At 43.1% G+C, this 15,281-nt stretch overlaps 2 long non-coding RNA genes across 2 annotated transcripts; one reads left to right on the forward strand and one right to left on the reverse strand.

Annotated features, from left to right (window-relative positions):
* Nucleotides 1-1,527: 1,527 nt before the first annotated feature.
* LOC118156442 lies at nt 1,528-9,646 on the forward strand. The gene is made up of 2 exons (XR_004746269.1): nt 1,528-1,684; nt 9,188-9,646. It is a non-coding gene; the product is annotated as an uncharacterized LOC118156442 (long non-coding RNA).
* Nucleotides 5,330-9,249, reverse strand: LOC118156441. Its single transcript, XR_004746268.1, has 2 exons — nt 9,116-9,249; nt 5,330-5,991 (listed from the first exon to the last, which is right to left on the reverse strand). It is a non-coding gene; the product is annotated as an uncharacterized LOC118156441 (long non-coding RNA).
* Nucleotides 9,647-15,281: the final 5,635 nt, after the last annotated feature.

Below are 15,281 nucleotides of genomic sequence, written 5' to 3' on the forward strand. Positions count from 1 at the left end.
AGTCGTCAGAGTTCAACACAAAAAGCCACAGCTGGAGTTTTTCCCACATGCAAAGAGCTCAGTTACTGAAATCACTTCCTCTTCGTTTGCGTCCTACACGCAGGGCAGGAAACGTGGGATTTCACTTTGCTGTCTTGTCCCTTTACATGGATTCATCCCTCTGCCAGCAGTGGATTCAGTGCCCTGAGGTACAAGCCGATGGCTCCTGTAATCAATTGCCAGAGTACAGAATGTCCAGATTATAATTAAGCCCTGACCGCTTGGTATTTACTTTTATTGCACTAATACCGAGAGGCCCCAGTGAGATTGGAGCCAATTGTGCTGTGTGCTGTGCACACTCGCAGCCATTGCCTCAAAGACCTCACAGAGCAGGGTGAGAGAAAGGAAGTATTATTTTCCACAGCAGCACAAAGAGCCTTAATTTTGCTGCTGTTCTCCTAGAGGCACTCATCCTGGGAGACACAAGGAATGAACCTGTCCTGTATGAGTAATCTGCGCAGATGAAAGTGTACAAATATCTTCTTATCTCCTGATTTATCTTTCCCCTCGACGTTGTGCTTCTTTCCCAATGAGAATAATAGCTGTGAAAATAAGAGTGAAGTCAGCACTGGGCAGGGATGCTGGAGTGTCTGGAGCACCAGAAGCACTGGAAGCAGGCAGGAGTCTTGCTTGATGTGCTCTGGCTCCCGCAGTCAGAGCAAGCACTTGGCAAAAGTGAGGAGAAGGATTATTTCTGTCAGAATAACTTTTATGGGACCCAACTCTTCCAGGGATTGTTTCAAATCCACATAATGCTCTCGAGTGTTAATACTAGCATTGGGACATTTGCATTAGCAGATAAATGTGCAAGAACACGTTTCCAGACATCTGCCTTGTGACTGCACATCGGAGCAGTCTGCTGAAACTTGGTCCAAGGTCCACGAGGTCCTTGGGCTCCTGAAATGACTTCCAAGGTTTGTAATAAATTGTGCTGCTGAACTGCACTGCAGTTAAGCAACTCTCACATGATAGAAACAATGTGTGGTACACTGCACTCAAACCACTCGATGTTATTTTAACTTTTCAGCCTTTGAATGTGTTCAGAAGGGAACAGAAATGTTTTACTAAATAAATTCATACCTACAAATGTTGTGAAAAAAAAAAAAAAAAAAAAAAAAAAGATGGGATGATGCCCCCAGTCTATCTACCTCATTACTCAAGAGTAGTGGATAATTTGGGTCTTCGCTGTGCTTTGTATTAGCCCGAAGTGAGGAAGATGAGTGTAGTTGTTAAAGTGTCAGCACTCCCCAAGATTTCTAGGGAGCCCTGGCTGAATTGCTTATGTCTCACCAGCTATAGCTATGGTCTTTTGGCCATGTCAGGATGAGGACATGTGTAATGCCACGGGCTGGAAGTGGTGGTGTCTAAGAGGGAGAGGTTCATTTGCAAGCCCAAAAGGCTTTTCAGTGTGTTCAAGTTTCCCTTCCTGGTGCACACACTGGCTTGCGCCAGAGTGTGAGTCAACAAACAGGTGATATGGGCTTTCAAGGAGCTGGGGCCGGAGCAGGAGGACAAGCCGTGAGCCTACGTACACCACACGCCTCTGCTCCCTCCGGTCAGGGGGGATGGTAACGCTGCTGTGCTGCAGGTGGATATTGTGAAGGCAAACCACAGAAATGACAAGGCTCAGATACCGCTGCCACGGGTATGGGTTTATGGCACAGATTTACTTTGTTCCTTTCTCTAACACAATTGTTATTATTATAAAATTCACCAGTAATAATCTGTTATTGGGCTTAGATAGGAGTTTTTTTCAGTCATACTTAGTAAGGTCACAACTGCCAGATTTTGGATGTAAGTTCAAATTATTTCAGATAAGATCCACTGAGGCACATCAGCTCCTGTAAACAGCTTCTTACAGAACACATAAATGATGCAGATCCATGCAAGCATAAGCCAGTGTGGTGGCTATCTTGTGCAGTACTGGCTGTCTGGAAAAAAAAGTAAAAGCAGGACAGCCTGCTTGTCTTTTACCCAAATCAATAGGGCAAAATCTGGCTTGCTGTGTGTGTACTTCGTATGACTGAAGCAATTAAAAGGCATAAAAAGGCCACACTGTTGCTAAAAATAGGCCTCTGGGGAGTATCCCATCTCAGACTCAGCACTTGGCAAGAGGGTAGGTGCTGCAGTCATTTGTTACGAACCTAGCCTTTGTTTTGCTTAAGAGCCCACGAAGCGTGTGGTAAATAAACATATATTGGAGCGGCTGCAACAGGTTGGCAAAAGTACCCAGGACTGAACCTCTTTTTTAGTGCCCAGCCACCTGAAATCTTAAAAGACCCTGCCAACCACAGATCAATAGAGCAAACAAATGCAGCGGCATTTCACCACTGTTATTCTGCTTCTGGAATAAAAGCTAAAAGGAAAGCTCTATGTGAAAGTGGGAGGGGACACGGTATGGCCAGATAAATGCACACCTACAAAACACGTTAGACTCTGCTGAAGTGATGTGTGTGTGATGCAAGGCAGCTGTAGGATTACGTCTGCTAAGTGTGCCCATAGTATGGCTTGTTTTCTATCAAGCTTCCTGTGCTATCCTTGCTTTAAAAGATTAACTAGATTTATAAAATTAAAATGAATTAAGACCTGTTTATAAATGAGAGATCAGCTCGATGTGGTAAAGAATCTGCTTGGCTTAATCATATTTTACAATAATTGAAAGAAGTGGTTCTGCAAGGCTGCTGCCTAAGAAAATCTCTGAGAGATTGTAGCTTTTGCTAAAAGTTTGCTCCTCCAGTTGTTACAGAAAAGAAGGGGGAATTCAGCTTCCCCTTTCCCACCTCCCAGCTGAGTGCTTTTACTGCCAAAGGTGGGCAGTGCATAATCCACCTGCTTCCTGGTTCTCTTTTAAGGGAGAGGTTTCCCTGCTCTGGCTATTCCTGCTAGACAAGGATCAAGGGCTGACAGGGGCTGGAGAACTCCTACTTTTTGCATCTCCCTGGTCCTGATGTTTGAGGTAGGTGCTGAGCACTGACTCCAGGGGTGACTCCAGCTGCCTGCAGGGCCAGGTCACAACTGGTCACACAGACATTACCAATGCGCCTATGTGACAGCACCCAAAAAGTCTGATAGGAATCTAGGCCTTCAAGAACATGAATCACGACAGATACCTGAGAGAGTTCTAAGTCTTCAGTTCTGACCTTTCCCAAATTCATTTCTTTGATTTTATTCATTGCTGAGACTTGTTTGCTGAAGTGCTCAAACTGACACATGCAATTCCTCGCAATGTGGGAAGCCTCACCTCCCTCTGTAGCCTGCCTCTAGCCGAAACACGCTGTTGATTTTTCTTGTAGCTTGAACATTTGGAACACATCTGTATTTGAATCTCATAAAACATGTGTGCACACATACCTGCATTTATCAGATTAAATAAAACTATTTTAATTGTGATTCAGTTCAGAGCTAGATTTTAGGGTGGGTAGTAGAAAAAAAAAAGCCAGGGTGCTGTAGAGAAATTATCATGTTGGAGCAACCTTCTGCCATCAGTGCAGCTCAAAACTACATAGATCCTCAGCCTGTGGAGCTGGGGGTGCAACTCTGGAGACCATAACAAAGCTGTCAGCAGGAGGAGAAAGAAAGCAAAGGAAATGCAGAGGCATCCCCTGGCATGTTCAGTTAATGAAGAGCACGTATGTGATTTTATCAGTGTTGTTAGTGTTTGGTCTTGTAAGAAACGTTTAGGAATAAGAGGGTGAAGGAATGCTGTATGCATGGTAGTTGGAAAAAGTGGAGGAGCCTCATCTGAAAACAATCACAGAAGACAAGAGCCGAGGTGAAAGGCTCAGTGGATTACTCTAAAGAAGGAGATTAGTGTCAATTACAAAAGCATTCTGAATAATATTTCACAGTGGAAGAAAACTGTAGATTGCATTCTGTTTTTATGGAAACAGGAAGAGAGATGACACAGACAGATTACAATATTCCTATATGAAGATCCTGGGTAAACTAACTCAGTGTCGGTCCTTCAGGCTTTCTCTAAAGGCATGAGAGAATATCTACAACAAAAACATGCTGAGAAAGGTTTGGATTCCAGAAACATGGTGACTCATGCATTTCCAAAACAGTCTTATAACGAGTTGCTGTCCAAATTTCCTACTATATTATATGTAATGCACATTCAGTGGTGCTGCTGGCATGCTTCCCTCTGAGTCAGTATTGAACCAATGCCCCAGTTCAGTTAGGCGACCACTGTGCTGCTGGAGCTTCTGTTGGTACGAATAGATGTAAAACTAATGTCCTAATTCCTTGTTAGTCATTAGCATCGACTTGCAGATGGTGGAGTCTAATTCATCTCTAACCCGATGACCGCGTACAGAGATGGGTAGCTACCTTCAGCATTGCTGTGCCCGTCCAGTTGGTTATGGTAATTGTCACTTGCGTTAACATTTAGCATTGTTCTGGGGAGCTGGACTCTTAAGTTATGTAAGGAGAACAGGAAGCTGGGAGGGGGAATTACTCTATGAATGTTTTCTCCTTTTTTTAAGTACCCGATGCAAAGGTATTATGTCCTAATGCTACGTGATCTTTCCCGTGGATCAGATCCTCCTCACACAGTTTGACCAGACCTTGGAGGCACAGGGAACCATGGGGCGTGGTGGAAGGATGGTAGACTAGAGAAAATTAAAAGTATTGGCACTGGCCTTACCCATACAGACACAAAGGGATTTCGAGATGCCAGGAGCAAGGGAACTTGCTTACTCCACAAACCCTGGAATAGTCTTCCATGGGAATTTCTCTGTTTCCCTCTTCTTTCGATACTGAGTTTTACTGCTAATAAGAGAGCGGCATTTCAGCCTCTGGGAATTATTGACCTGTCTGTGAGAAGTTCAGTACAGCTTGAAAATGAAGTAGAAGATGGGTCACTAATAAAGTATTAGCAGCATTGAGCTTGAGCTGAAACAATCATATCCAAATCTGTTGAAAGTGCACAAAGACATCAGACAACAGTCCAAAATATGAGCCTTTCTCTATGTATTAGATGCCATCACAGATATGAAGAAAGAATAGTAACCTTTCCCTTCCCTTCCCTTCCCTTCCCTTCCCTTCCCTTCCCTTCCCTTCCCTTCCATTCCTCTTTCCCCCTTCCCCCATTCCCCTATCCCCTTTCCCCTTTCCCCTTCTCCCCTCCCCCTTCTTTTTTTCCTCTTTCCTTCCTTTTTCTTTCCTGTTAATGTACTGGTAGTTTCCTTGAACGAAAGTGATCCTGAGGCTCTATGTACCTTCCTTGTAAAACTTCTGCCCTCTGTAAATCTGTCTGCTTTATACCACCTGGAAATCTGGAAATAAGAAATTATATCCTGAAGGCAATTTAATTAAATTGATAGTCTGGTCTTAAGGAGTCACGTTTGATTTTTTCCCAGAGTATGTTACTTGTCTGCTGAAATAGAGTGAATTTTTCACAGTTAGGTGTTGCCTAATGTGTGCTGGAAAACCACCTTTGTAGATTTGCACTGAGGCAAGTTGGTATTCGAATTTGCTGGAATGCTTTACATATTCACATGGCCTGAGGGCTGGAAACTTTTTATCACCAGCAGAGTAGTACAGATGACAGTAAAGATACAGTTCAGGCAGTGGAAAATGAGAGGAAAACAATTGTTGAGACTCAAGTTTTCGTCAAAACACTGTTTTGAATGCTGAAGTCCAGATGTCTTTTGTAGAGATGTACTGATTTGCCATTATGCTCTACTGGATCCCAGAGACAGCTCAGATAAGTACAGCTGGATCCTCAGATGGACTCTAGAAGTAAATATGGCAAACACAACAGCTTTTCTTGGCTATAATAAGAATGACATGCCATGTCCCTGCAGCTCGGAGTAAGGTGAATAACTCCCTTCCTACAGCATTTCTTTCCCTACAGCAGTCTTGCTGGCTAGGTCACAATTCATTTTTGAGCAATGATGGTTTCCACAAATCTTGCTCTTGGGGATATAGCTCTCCTTCCAAGAACCTGTCCTGAATGGTGGGGCAGTAAAAATTAGACATTGTAATGAACAGCATCCTGAACCTGGTATCTTTTTAAACCTAGTGCTAAGAAGTTTATTATCTGCTTTGGTGCTCTCTGAAATAATCCAGATAGACATCTTGCAATTGTCTTTTTTTTTTTTTTTCTTCCCAACGTCCATTTTATGACACTACTCTTAAAAACATTTAGTTGTAAAAATAAGTCAAGAACAGGGCTACTGGAAGATGAAGGAAGCACACGGATGGCTCTGATGCTACCATATAGTTTCTGGTTCTGCAGCTGACAGGATCCATAACCCTTCCTGATGTCTGGAGATCTCTGGGTGTGTGCAGACAGATTCCAGTGCATACAATAGCTGGAAAAAATGCTGCTGCAGCTTTGGAAAACATGTTTTTTCTTCACAATTACGATTCATTTATGTAACAGCAAGACACAAACCTAAGACTGCGGTTGGCAGCACAGCAAATAATTAGGGATGCTTTACCTTGTGGAATATATTAATGAGTCATATTAAATAAAGTGTTGTGTACTCACATTAACTGAGAATATTCATGTACTCCATTACATGACATTTTTTTTAAAAAAAAAAAAAGAAAAAGAAAAAAAAAACACCAGAGAACAATGCAACATGCACACACCCAAGAAAGGGAAAGAAAGAAAACCTGTTGAATAAGTGTCACTATAAAAAGCAGTAAAACATTTGCCAGAGACCTTGTAGTCTTTTATATGGATTTACAATTGTGTTTGATCCTCCTCCTCCAATTTCTCATGAGACCCTTGTCTAGCTTTGTCATTCCTTATTATGAGACTGACATCAGTCAGCTGGTTTGTAGCCAATTGCACTAATAATAAACTGGCAGGGAGATCAGGAATTACTGGAACTATTTGGTCATCTTGAAACTGAAAAAGGAGGCCTACTCCAAAACTCTTAAAGTCAAAAAAGGAACACTCTTAAATGCCATTTCTGTAATAGTTGCCTTGCAGCAGAAAACGAATCCATGAAGTTCAAACTGTTTCAGTTCATTTAATACTGTGCTGACCTTAGGGCCGTGAGGAAGGCCTGGCCACAGAATCTTTCTCCCCCAGGAGAGATTCATTTAATATTAGCAAACAAAAATGTATATGGTTGAGGATGCAAACATTTGAAAGCATAGAAATAAGGCGTTAAGAATGACTTTCCACACCATATTGCCTACAGCTTTGTAAATAATGTACGCCTTTTGTTTCACAAGGTTTGCAGTTGAAGACGTGACATTTAGACCACATAGGCTCTTGCATCAGCTGCACGAGCACACTGGTGGGTTTGCATGTTTGACTGCCTCACTTGTGCAGTTATTTGAAGACATTCAGCTCTCCTGGGCTGAGATCATTCACTTACAGCTTTATAGTGCTAATCTGGCTCAATGGAGTAGTCTTTCTTTGGGATATCTGGCTGATTGCTTTTGAGTATTTGGCTGAAGGGAGAGCTTGGTGAAACTCAGAAGCATCTTACTAACACTCCTGTGAATGGTAAGCAGATGGAAGCAATCACACAACACTCTGTCTACCTCTTTAGTATTTTGGGGGTGGAACTCCACACATCCTGAAGTAGCTTTTTGCCATTACATGCCATTTTTACATCCATTTCCTATTACCCCTTCTACAGCCTTGGAGTACTACAGAAAGACACCACAACATGTTTTATCTCTTTGGAAAGCTCCCGAGGAACAGCACAGCCATCCACAGAATTACACCAGGCTTGGCAGTGATGAAACGTGCCAGTTGCAGGGCACCTCCCTGGGCTGCGAATGGCCGGGAGCTGGATATAGCCTGGGGCAGCTGCAGCTGCGTGTACCTGCCTTACCCCGGCAGCTCCACCACTGCTCCCTCCCCTTGTACTGCCAGTAAAGGGAAACATGCCTCTTGAGCTCGCTCACATCATCATAGCTAGTGTATAACATAAAATCCAAATCCTTAGAGCTAGAAGCGTGGCCTTTTATTGTTGCTGTGCGCCAGGCTGTCAGGTGGGCCGCTGCCATACGCTTATCCTCTCGGCAGGCTGGATGTCGAGGTGCAGGCACGGTGCAGCTGGTCACAGCCCTGCATGGCCAAACTTCATGACAAAAGGGGGCAACGTGTGCTTCGGGACTTCATGCAGCAGCACACGGACACGTGTTGTTTGTGTGGGGCCTGCCCAGCTGTGCCTTCTCTCAGGAGGTCGACACCAGGCTGGGGGTGCTTAGGCCTCCAGATCCCCAAAAGAGCTTTTTTCTACTCGAGTTGCACACTCAGTGGTTCCTGTGTAGCCCAGTCACCGGTGGAGGAATTGGTACCTGCTGCACTACACACCTATTCATCAGCTATAGACAAACTCTCGTCAGGGACTGTCTGCAGTTAGGTTAAGCAAAACTGGATTAGCTGCTCTAAAAAGCAGTATGGTACAATGGGTAAGTGCTGATGCCAACAGAGAAATACAAGCCAGAAAACTGGGTCTTCTCCGACTTTATATATACTTCAGCTTAACATTTTAAAATAAATGTGGTCAGAAAAGTTCACAGTCTCCTCTTCAGCTGTCTGCTAGGTTGAGGTTTGTGGCTCTAGTCAGTAATGAAGGCAGCGAACTGCATGGAAATTCACACAACACTTTGAAAAGGGAGGATCTTTTGCAGGTCTCGGACCATTCCTTACAAGTGTCATTGAAGAGGACAGAGCACCCTTAGTGTTCTTCTCGTCCCCAGAAATACATGACAACATGTACACACAACGGATTATTCACCAAATTTAGAGGGTTCAGCTTGGTGCATACTTTCCATGTGGTTCAAGTGCTATAAAATACTCCACGGAGAAATGCTGCTGACAAATAACTAACACTGAACAAGCACAGAGGGGAGCAACAGTGCAACTATACACAAATCACAGAGCCCTTATGTATTTTTGCCCAAAGATTCAGAGAAAAGCAAGATACATCCTGGGACCAAATAGCCAGTGGAGGGTAGGTTAAAGGTATTATGGTTCTTCACGTATGGGTTATCATTGCACAGGAAAAAAAAAAAAAAAAAAAAAAAAAGGCATAAAAAAATCAGATTATGTCAGATTTTGCTTCCTGCTTGTTTTGTGTTTCAGTCTGGTATTCACCTTTCCAGTGTTTTATTACAGGTAATCCTGTCATATTACATTCTGCAATATAACACGTAAACTGTGCTGCAGGTCTGACGGCACCTGAATAAAAGCTGCTGAAGTACACCCAGCTCCTTGCATGGAAAGCCGAGTCCTGCTGTTCCTGATGGAATCTTCCTGTCACTGCCAGAATCTTTTCAAGAGCAATTTCTCCAGACCTGAATCTGTGCCCATTGAAAGCAAAGGGAAATATTCTTATTGATGGCAGCAGGCCCAAATAAGTCAGAGGTCTAGGCTGTCTTTGCCAGAAAATTTTGTTTATGTGCATTTTGATGACTTCTAAAGCTCCTCTTTTGTAGTTGACTTTCTTATGGAGCTTACTTTTCAGTGAATTTTTTCCAGACGTTTCACATACTGTATAAAGTGGGGTTGACATGTTTCTGTTCCTGATTCAGCACAGAAGACCATTTTATCAGATTAATTTTTTAGAGACCTGCTTTAGTCAGGGTGCACTGTGAAGTACATGCAATATTAAAACATTCTGCTGTCCAATGGCCTGATTTTCTCTGTATAAACAGACGGGATGAAGGTAAAAGACTCAGTCATGTGCTAAAGAAAACGGTACACTGCCTTCACAATAAAACCATAGAAGCCAGGTTTTTAACAAGTTTACTCAACGGCTGAATTTTTCTTGCATTTTGGCTTAGGAGGTGAGTATAGACATGCCAGAGCGGATGGGGATCGAGGGCAGATTTCACTGTGGAAAGAACTGGGACAGTCTCATAAACTCCCAGGGAAGGTGTGGGAGCCTGTGGTCACATACATTCTCCTCTGATGCCACTAAATGGCAATTTATTGCCAAGGTGCAAATCAGGTGAACAAACCTGACTGAAAGGGGCTCACTGGGGCACCTGAGCTATCTACGAAAACGTACAGGAAGGACATGAAAAACTGTGCGCCTTGTAGGTAAGAGTTTATTTCCGGTGATCTGGCCCATCCTTTACAGCAAATGCTGTGATGAGGTAACTGCCTGCCTGCAGAAAGGAAGAGCTTGTCTGTGGTATAAACAAGGGCACTCGAAGTGCAAAGACTGTCTTCTCCTGCCTTTAACTAAACTTGCCTTCCTCTGTTGGAGCAGGAAAAGTACACACAGTTGCAACTCACTTTTCATAGATTAATATTATTTCAGGCCAAACTTCAACTAGTTCAACTGGTAACTGAACAAATAGTTCAATTCAATTAATTCAATATTTTTTTTAAAAAAAGAAATAAAAATAAAAATAATAAAACAGAATTAAAAAAATACCCTCCCCCAGTATTAAGAATAGCATTTTTTTTACATCTTCAGTATCCTAGCTAATATTTCAGAGAAGAAATCACAACTCGAGTTTGGCTAACAGAGCTTACCCTTCAATTTCTCACTCTCCTCACTTATCAAGTGGAGACAAGATAACGCTTAAACTTGAAACATGACTGAAAAACTAGTTAGGAATTTGCTGGAACCATAAAGATGTAATTTCAAGGGCTCAATAACATTAGTTTCAGGAAGAAGACAGCAGTTTCCTGAGCAACAGTAAATGGCTCACGGTAACTTTCAGAGGGGCAGGATCTGATCTTTTGCCCACTGTTGTTAATCGGGCTGCACCCATAAATAGCAGCCATATTTCCATAATAGAGGAGGAAATCAGTGATGCAACTTCTGCCTCTCCAGCTAAAGGACAGCAGACAGGATAAGCGAGATTCAGCATTCAGCTGGTAAAGAGTATTGCACTCCAGGACGAGGAGTTGTCCCGTGAACACCTCTGCCAAATCCCAGACGCACAGTGCCTGCACAAAGTAGCAGAAATCATCTTCAAACCTCAGCCACCCTGTACCAGCCCTGAATGCTTGAACTCTTACAGTGGAAGGTGGAGGCACCTCCCTGAGCTTGCTTATGTCACCCTGACAATGTGCATCTAGGCTCTTATTGCACATCTGTATGCAGACAACCAGATATTCACTGAAGAGATCAAAAAACAAAACAAGTTTCAGTGCAAAACAGCTTCCTCTCAGCTCCTGTAGCTGTCCTGTAATTTGAACCCCCATGGAAATTTTGTAATACAGACTCATTTTACTCTAAGAGATGGAGCTTGCTGGGAAGCAGGGACAATGTCTCTGTTTTGTGTGGCATTTAGTATCTAGCCTGGAACTCAAATGTGTAGGCATTTCTTCTCCCCTCATATTGCAGCTGAATGACTCTGTTGTGTTGATTTGAAATGACCTGACTAATCTCAACTTCCTCTAACAGTTTAATGAAATGTCAGAAGTGAACAAGGTCTGTGGATCTGAAAAAAGACCATTCAAACAATGATGAAAAGAAACACATGGACAGCAGTTTTTTAAACAGTCTTTGGGTTATTGGAAATAATTCAATAAGCTTTAGCCAAGCTGCAATATAAACATACTAAGAAGGGACCGAAAAATGTTTTATATAAAGCTGCATTTTTCATGTGGGCTGTTTAATCCACTTCAGGATTACAAAAATGAGGTGTATGGGAAAAGCCACAATTAGGTAAGTTCAAAAACAGAAAAAGACCCTCCCTGCCCCCCTCAGATCCGTTGGTGTTTGGAAGTACATACTGCAGAGCAACAGTTACGTAGCCCTGGTTCCAGCATCTGAAATTACAGCAGTGAGAGGTAGTGAGGATCTGGCAAACGGAGTCCTGTTCCTTTCCAAGGAAAGCTTAACGGCGTCCTCAACTGCAGAAGAAATTAAATACAGTGATCGTGGCTGCGTCCTCACTGAATACCAGCTCAGAGGGAAAAGCTTACACTGTACCCCCCCGCCAAGCACGGTACGAGGAGCTAAAACAAACAAGTTGATGCTTTGCATATCGTTCACATTTTACTTTCTGTGAGGAAGTAAAATGTCATGAGAGGCAAAAACAGGCTTTCCAGAGGTTACCCACCTCCCCGTGTCACCGCAGCACATGGCAACTGCAGCCGTAGTCTGACCGTACACGGGAGGCTCTGGGAGTTCCCAGAACACAAACTGCATCTCAAGGACCAGGGTGTCACAAATCCTCTGGGATGCCTCTCCCACCCGTAGCAGCTCCAGCGTTCACTTACACTCTCGCTGCCTCTCTGTTTCTCTGCTGTGCCAGGTTGGAGGGGCATTCATAAATGAGGGCCACAAAGGAGTTTCAAACAACCTTAGGGATGACTGCACGTTCTTGCATGTTAATTAACAATTGCCCGAAGTCCAGCAGCCAAAGCTAGGAGATACCAAGTCTGAGTAATGATAGAAAACTGATCACCACTGCAACCTTCGCATTCTCAAGCTGATACCTTACGGAAAAAGTGACGTGATCAAGTAATCAAAAGCCAACCTTTGTGCAGAAGCCTGGTGGAAAAGGGAGCAATCTGCAGGTTGGGTAAGCAAACTGTCAAGCTGACAAAGCCTTTTGCATTGCAACCAAATGTCATTATCTTTGTATATTTCTTGTATGTGGAGCCTGAAAGTTTGAACTTATTAAGAAAAAAAAAAAAAAAGTTACATAAAATGCCTTTTCTAAACTCCTCTGTCTAAATGATGAAACATTTGAATCCTGAATGATCATTTTTGCTGCACAGATCATTTGAACTACAGGATTTAATATATTAACTGGCTTCCAGGCATATATTGACCCAGACAGAACAAGAAAAACTGATTTGTAGAAGCAAATGCAGCTGTGTGTGACTGGCAAGAGCAAGATGAAACTGAGAGCTAATCCTATAGGACAGATTTTTGAAGACTGCTAGAAACTCAAAGGAAGACTCTGGACCGTGACAACACTAAGCAAATGGAACAGACAATGCTAGGCCACAGAGAAAGCAATGAAGTTAGAACAAGCTTGGATACGGAGAAGGTAATTTTCTATCTCATCATGGCAGAAGCCCCATCATCTGTCCTTGCCCTTTGAAAGTAAGACCATTTCTGTTCAAATCAAGTCTTGCACTGGAAAACTAATCCCTTGGTCTAGGTGCTCAGACCATGCGTAATCACCCAGACTTCACCGCACAGTTATGTCCACTTGGAGCTTCCTGGGAATTTTCCTGACTACTTGAGCTTTGGCAATGCCTAAAGGTAACACTGGGTTAATCTCTTGTATTGCTTGAGACCTGGATTTGAGCTTGATGATATCAGCCAGACGATTGCAGCTGCTCGAGCCTCCTGCAATGAAAACTTCAGTTTGCACCACAGAGTTACCACATAATCCAGAAGGCTGGATTTTTCAGTGCAATGAGGTAGGGGTGATGCCAAACAAAGAGCCAGTGGTATTATGGAGAAAACCTTTGGCTCTTAATGCATGGCTCTTGCCAGAGCTGACAGTCTTTCACCTCTCAGCTTACCCTAACAAAGCGCAAATGTAAAGACAGAATTCAGTATTTCCAGCAGAATTTATTTTTTCTTCTATGATAAGGTAATAAATGACATTTCACAATGCACAGTTGGGTCAATATATTATTTTTTTCTGCTCCATTAAATCACATGATGATTTGCTGGAGCAGAACATGTAAGGAACTGGAATTAGCTGGCCATCACTGCAGGTCACATGGGCAAGCAGGACAAAGTGTGTGTGCATGAAGGACTACATTTTGTGCTTGTATGAAAAGAGACAAAAATATCTACTTCTGGTTTTGGGGCCATTTAACTCACCATCAAATTTTATGAACTCTATCTTACCTGGGAATTTCTGTTAAACTATCAGATACTAATAGAAATCAACTCTGCTGAAATCAGTGGGCATTAACTATCAGCTTCAATAGCAAGGATTTAACTCATGGGATGAAATTAAGATGGAACATGGGAAAATATAATAAAATTGAAGTATATGCATTATTTACAGATTGTACCTAGATTAAACACTGAATTGATAATAAGTAAGCATGAGTTTCATGCAAATTGGGCCAATGATTCTTGAAATCCTGTGTCTTTTGTACTTTCATTGTGATGAGTGCTCTTCTATACCAAATAACTGTGAAGGTTTAGCAACATTGAAGTTGTGGAACTGTAACTTTGTAAAAATTGTCAGAAGGAAGGAGTTTTCTTCGGAAGTAAAAATAGGATTTAATCTGTGATATACATTAGTGAGAACAGCGAGGGAACACAGCCATCAAGTTACATAGAGTGCTGACTGCCTGGACATTCAAGTGAAAAGCTTAACTCAAATTCTGTGGAAGATGTCAGACCCAGTCCTTGCACAGCAGTTGGGTAGGCCAGTGCTAATGTTGTCAGCACTGCCAGATGTGAGGCAATGAGGCATTGAAAAGTGTGGACTGATATGCCCTACAGAATAGGGAAACCTAGCAGTGGAAGATAAGAATACACAGGGAAGATGACCAGGATGGTGCAGATAATTCTCTCCATACACAACACATGGTGGGTGTATTCTCTAATTCTCATTTAAAGGCTGAGTCATGGTTTTGGTTGAGATCGTTTTCTACCTAGAGAGGAGAAACTCTGCCTTGCATGACGTTGTGCTTTGGACTTATGATGGAATAGTGGTGATAACACACTGATGTCCTAGTTGTTGCAGAGCAGTGCATGCACAGAGATGAGGATATTTCAGCTCCTCGTGCTGCCCTGCAGCAAGAGCCTGGGGGGGGGCGGGGGACAGCCAGGACAGCTGGCCCAGGATGGCCAAAGGGATGTCCCACATCGTGTGGTGCTGTGATCAGCAATAACAGCAGCAGTAAGAAGGAGGAAGGGGGGGACACATTGGGAGTGATGGTGTTTGTCTTCCCAAGAAACCGTTAAGCATGATGGGCCCTGCTTTCCTGGGAGTGGCAGAACACCTGCCTGCCGGTGGGGAGCAGTGAATGGATTCCTTGTTTTGCTTTGCTTGAATGCATGGCTTTTGTTTTACCTTGTAAATTGCCTTTATATCAGGCCACGAGTTCTTGCATTTTCACCTTTCCAATTCTCCCCTCCATCCATCCCACCTGTGAAGACTGAGTGAGTAGCTGTGTGGTGCTGAGCTGCCTGCTGGGGCTAAACCACAGTCCTTTTTGGTGCCCAACGTGAGGCCTGAAGGGTTCAGGTATGATTGGAGCACGGAGCACATTAGATCAAATTTGTGGCTGTTACAGATGTTTAACTGCAATTTGGCAGGCTCCTGTGCTTGCCATGGGGCTTTCTTGCCTTACTGTACATGAAGAGTCC

This window comes from Oxyura jamaicensis, chromosome Z, assembly GCF_011077185.1.
Source record: "Oxyura jamaicensis isolate SHBP4307 breed ruddy duck chromosome Z, BPBGC_Ojam_1.0, whole genome shotgun sequence".
Taxonomy (NCBI): domain Eukaryota; kingdom Metazoa; phylum Chordata; class Aves; order Anseriformes; family Anatidae; genus Oxyura; species Oxyura jamaicensis.